This window comes from Hyla sarda, chromosome 2 (genome assembly GCF_029499605.1).
Source record: "Hyla sarda isolate aHylSar1 chromosome 2, aHylSar1.hap1, whole genome shotgun sequence".
NCBI lineage: Eukaryota > Metazoa > Chordata > Amphibia > Anura > Hylidae > Hyla > Hyla sarda.
Window position 1 is genome coordinate 124265150 of NC_079190.1, and position 6008 is coordinate 124271157.

Here is a 6008-nt window from a genome sequence, read left to right on the forward strand (position 1 = left end):
GCTGAGAAAACAGCGGGAGTGAGGGAAATGTTGTAACTCCTGCAGCTTATCACTATATGGACTGAACTATTATTACCTATCACTGTATTCCTGGACTCAACAGCAAACTATGCATAAGGATCTCATATAGAAGAATGAGAAGGGAGAAGCTTGGTGGAAGCAGGGGTTGCTAGAAGGTATTTGATATATGCTGATCTAATCCTGAGGATCACAGGAACACTACACACAGGGCAAACTGGTGGTCTGGGTAAGGCTGGAACTCCACTGAGGTTTTTTTTTACAAAAACGCCGTAAAAAACGTCAATTTTCCCGCACACGTTTTTTGGTGAAAAAATGCAGCGTCCGGATGTTAGCTGCAAGTCAATAGTAAACTGCAATCCTTTAATCCTTTTGCCGTTTTTCAGCAATTTCGGGCTCAGAGGCTGGATTTTCAAATCGCCTGACAAAACCTAGTTTGGCGTTTTTTGCCCTGAAATCGTGGCGTTTTCATCCCATAGAAGTCTATGGGAGAGCAAAAACGCCAGGTTGGTTTTAAATTTTGCGTTTTTGCAGGCGGTTTTTATAGTTTTTTGGGACTTTAGCGATCCAAAAAAATGATGGAGATACCTTTTTTATTAAGATTTCGTAGGGTACCATAAAAAAAAAATTTAATAAAAAAGATACAGTAGTGATAGAAAAAAATTGTATCTAACGAAATTTATCTTTTTTATTGTGAAATGTTTATAAATTTTTAAACAGGGATCAATTTATGTGAGCGGGTAAAGCACTAAAAATGTAGCCGACAATAATAAAAATGTATTGTGTGTTTTTCACTTTTTAATTTTTTTTAGGTAGTACTACTACTCCCAGCATGGAACACACTGTTCCATGATGGGAGTAGTAGTACCTGTACTAATTGACAGATTGCCTGGGTTCGTTGTGATCCTCTTGTATAATGTATAGATGCTGCGGTGGCTCTTCTCTGGTTACCTGCCCTGACGTATATATACACATTCATATTTCCCGCAGAGAGCTGTGATTGGCCAGATGGTTCCAGCCAATCACAGCTCTCTGTGGGAAATTGGAATATGTGTATATATATATATACGGCCGTGTAGGGGATCATAGGAGAGCGGCCACTGCATCCATACATTATACCAAGGATCACAGCGGGTGTCAGGAGTGATACCCGCAGTGATCTTTCCTTAACTACAAGTACTACTACTTCCAACATGGAGTACACTCTGCTCCATGCTGGGAGCTGTAGTACCTGCATTAATAGACAGATCGCAGCGAGTCTCAGAAGTTACACTCGCTGCGATCTGTCTATTAATGCAGGTACTACAGCTCAAGAAGTGCAAGAAAACGAAGTAGGTGCCATAAAATATAACTTTTAATTAGATGATATTAAAATACACCAAAATAATAAAGGGTAGTGTATTTAATGTGATAGCAACCCAAAACATAAATACAAAGAAGGGGGGGACACAAGATGCAGCTCCCCTAACTCACATATAGATCCTTATCTCTGTACACCAAGATAACACCGATATCAACCCCATTATTTATATATATATATATATATATATATATATATATATATATATATATATATATATCCAACGCGTTTCTGTTGTATCAGAACTTCATCAGGGGTAATCTGGAGGGCACAGGTATTATACCACAAAAAACAATATAGATGACCGGTGTAAGATTAGGTCAATGGAGAATTGAGCTAAGGTTATCAGGTTATACAAAGGGGCCATCTAGCTGCTGCCTACAAAGGAACCAATGCAAGAGAGTGTAACTAACTAAATCATATACAACACTAAGTCCGCAAATAGAGCGATGTTAACAAAGGCCAGCGGTACTTACTGAATCGGAGTCGGGGTGCCAAGTAGACTCTGCAGTTGCAGAGTGCCCGTACAATGCCGGGGAGCACACGCCATATGTGCATGCCGGCGTCGCTTAAAAAGGCAGCACTTCCGGGTATCGTCACGTGAGCCGCTCCCACGTGACCATAGACGTGCGCAGCCTATTGCATTAGGGTGTGCACCCTAAAGCACAAACTCACGCTGCGCGCGTGCATATATATATATATATATATATATATATATATATATATACACGCACACAGTTAGTATAGTTCCCCCACATTAGTTGCAGTATAGTTCCCCCACATTAGGTGCAGTATAAGTCCCTGCACATTAGGTTGGCAGTACAGTTCCCCCACATTAGGTTTGCAATACAGTTCCCCCACATTAGGTTGGCAGTACAGTTCCCCCATATTAGGTGCAGTTCAGTTCCCCCACATTAGGTGCCACCTAATGTGGGGGAACTGTACTGCACCTAATGTGGGGGAACTGTACTGCACCTAATGTGGGGGAACTGTACTGCACCTAATGAGGGGGAACTGTACTGCACCTAATGTGAGGGAACTGTACTGCACCTAATGTGGGGGAACTATACCGCACCAGTACAGTTCCCCTACATTAAGTGCAGTACAGTTCCCCTACATTAGGTGCAGTATAGTTCCCCCACATTAGGTTGGCAGTATAGTTCCCCCACATTAGGTGCAGTACAGTTCCCCCACATTAGGTGCCACCTAATGTGGGGGGAACTGTACTGCACCTAATGTGGGGGAACTGTACTGCACCTAATGAAGGGGAACTGTACTGCACCTAATGAGGGGGAACTGTACTGCACCAGTACAGTTCCCCTACATTAAGTGCAGTACAGTTCCCCCACATTAGGTGCAGTATAGTTCCCCCACATTAGGTGCAGTATAGTTCCCCCACATTAGGTTGGCAGTATAGTTCCCCCACATTAGGTGCAGTACAGTTTCCCCACATTAGGTTGGCAGTATAGTTCCCCCCACATTAGGTGCAGTATAGTTTCCCCCACATTAGGTGCAGTACAGTTCCCCCACATTAGGCTGGCAGTATAGTTCCCCCACATTAGGTGCAGTATAGTTCCCCCACATTAGGTTGGCAGTATAGTTCCCCACATTAGGAGCAGTATAGTTCCCACATTAGGTGCAGTATGTTCCCCCACATTAGGTGCGGTATAATTCGCCACATTAGGTGCGGTATAATTCGCCACATTAGGTGCAGTACAGTTCCCTACAAAAGCAAAATAGACATGGAGGCCACCAGCATCTGGGGGTGCTACCTTCCTACTGGCAGGAAGAGGGGGTTAATTTGAGGGTACTACCTTCTTACTGGGGGGAGGGTTAATCTGGGGGTACTACCATCCTACTGGGGGGGAGGGGGTTAATCTGGGGGTACTACCTGCCTACTCGGGGCCCCAGATTAACCCCCCCCCCCCCGGTAGGCCGGTAGTACCGAAGATTAACCCCCTCCCCCCAGCAGGCAGGTAGCACCCCCAGATTAACCCTCTCCCCTCAGCAGGCAGGTAGTAACCCCCAGATTAACCCCCTCCCTCCAGCAGGCAGGTAGTACCCCCAGATTAATCCCCCGCCCCCAGTAAAATGGTAGTACCCCCCAGTTTAACCCCCTCTCCCCCCTGTAGGAATGCAGTACCCCCCAGATTAACCTGTTAGAAGGTAGTACCCCCCTGATGACCCCCTCCCCCCCAGTAGGATGGTAGTACCCCCCAGTTTAACCCCCTCTCCCCCCCTGTAGGAATGCAGTAGCCCCCAGATTAACCCTATCCCCCCACCCTGTTAGAAGGTAGTACCCCCCTGATGACCCCCTCCCCCCCCAGTAGGATGGTAGTACCCCCCCAGTTTAACCCCCTCTCCCCCCCTGTAGGAATGCAGTACCCCCCAGATTAACACTATCCCCCCACCCTGTTAGAAGGTAGTACCCCCCTGATGACCCCCTCCCCCCCAGTAGGATGGTAGTACCCCCCAGTTTAACCCCCTCTCCCCCCCTGTAGGAATGCAGTATCTCCCAGATTAACCCTATCCCCCCACCCTGTTAGAAGGTAGTACCCCCCTGATGACCCCCCCCCCAGTAGGATGGTAGTACCCCCCCAGTTTAACCCCCTCTCCCCCCCTGTAGGAATGCAGTACCCCCCACCCTGTTAGAAGGTAGTACCCCCCTGTAGGAAGATAGTACGGTGCCCCAGATTAACCCCCTCCCCCCAGACCCAGTAGGCAGGTTGAAATAACATTCACTCACTCAGCGCGGTAATCCCGCGAGCCGCGTACCGTCACTTCACGCTCTGGGGCCGGCGTCCTTGAATACAGCGTGACGTCCTGATGGTCATGTGACGGCAGTAACGCGCCGTCACATGACCGGACCAACTGAAGGTGAGCCAGAGCGGAGCGGGGCACAAACAGGAGCAGGAGGCAGCGCTGTGCGGTGTGCCTGGCGGACAGGCGCACCGCACAGCGGGGGGGCGGGGGTCTGGGCTGGTGAAGGACGGTCGGGCACAGATGGGGGGTGCTGCGGAGCGTCTTGGTGTCACCGGTGCGGGCCGCACCCGGGTCGCAACGCCACTGGATTAGGGTGTGCCTGGGCACACCCGGCACACCCCGTGCGCACGCCTATGCATGTGACGCCTGCAGTGGGAGCGGCTCTGAGCACCGGAGCCAAAAGGCTCAGAGATTAGCAGAGTAGTGACGGCCGGGGCTGCCCTTCAGTACAACAAGAGGACAACTGGCTTATTGGCTGGGGAAGAAAGAGACTATGAACATACTAAGTGTTAGGTAGATAGAACTATTTAGGCTAGGGATAAAATGATATTAAATATGATAGGGAATTATTACATAAAAAGGCAGGATGTATGGTTAGCTTGCTGATTATAAATATATACATAAATGAAGACAACCACACTTGGAAGTCAGACAGACTAAAAAGTGGATGCAACTATCAATAGTGGGCTGTTCATCAGGACTAGGGGCGGTGCCAAGGTAATATATGAATATAGAAGAGGACAAGGTGATATATGCAATAAACTCTGGGGATGGAGGGAGGGACCTATTACTCTATATAGCAAGGGCCAATAGAAGATTATATCAGATATTGAATAAGGGGAGGAGTGTGAAAAATTATATATACATACATTTGCATACATACATATACATACACACACATATAAAAGTTGTATCATTTTAAATTTAAATTATAATTTAGTAGGAACCACCCCAATCTACCATGAGAGGGGAAAGGGGATGATGGGACCTAAGAGCCTGTAATGACCCTAATGGACCCTAATGCAAGACCCTAAGCCTAGACGGCATTGACACCCTAAAAAGGGCAGTACCGTAAGCAGGAACCTCCTACACAATGACCTAAATACCCTACACTAGGGTGGTACTAGAGAATCCGGTCCACTAAGACCATTCCTAACTACCTCACCTACCACCCGACGAGGAGGGGCAGGGGGGTTCCAAAAAAAATTATATAGATATAATTATAAAAATGGGGCAAAGGATAACTGTTCATTGAGTCCGCCTGGGGACATGGATTGGAGTTTAAAAATCCAGCGGGTTTCCTTTTGTAATAAGGTTCTATCGAGGTCCCCTCCTCGTGGTGAGGGTTTTACTTGTTCCAGTCCTATAAAGGAGAGGACCCCGATATCCCCCTGATGTTGCGTGTTAACATAAATTGAGATGGAAGTGTCTCGGTTATGTTTAATATCTCCCAGGTGCTCAAGAATTCTTCGTCTAAATTCGCGAAGCGTTTTGCCCACATAATGCCACATGTATAGGTGGCAACATAAATGATGGGTTAGTTTTTCGTAAGTAAGGGTGTCACCCAATAAGGTACCTTATTGGATGACACCCTTACTTACGAAAAACTACATTCCAATCCTACACAGGTTTACCTGGGAGAACTGAAAACTCTCCTGTCAAAAGGATTGATTGATAAACTTATCTCGAAAGAGGAATATGACTTTGTTCTGCCCGTTGTTCCAACCATCCCCACTTTTTACGCGCTCCCTAAAATCCACAAGGGGACTACACCCCTTAAGGGGAGGCCTATTGTGGCAGGTGTTGGGAGCATCGGGCAGAATGTTGGTATCTATGTAGACAGAGTCTTGAGGGATTTTGTATACTC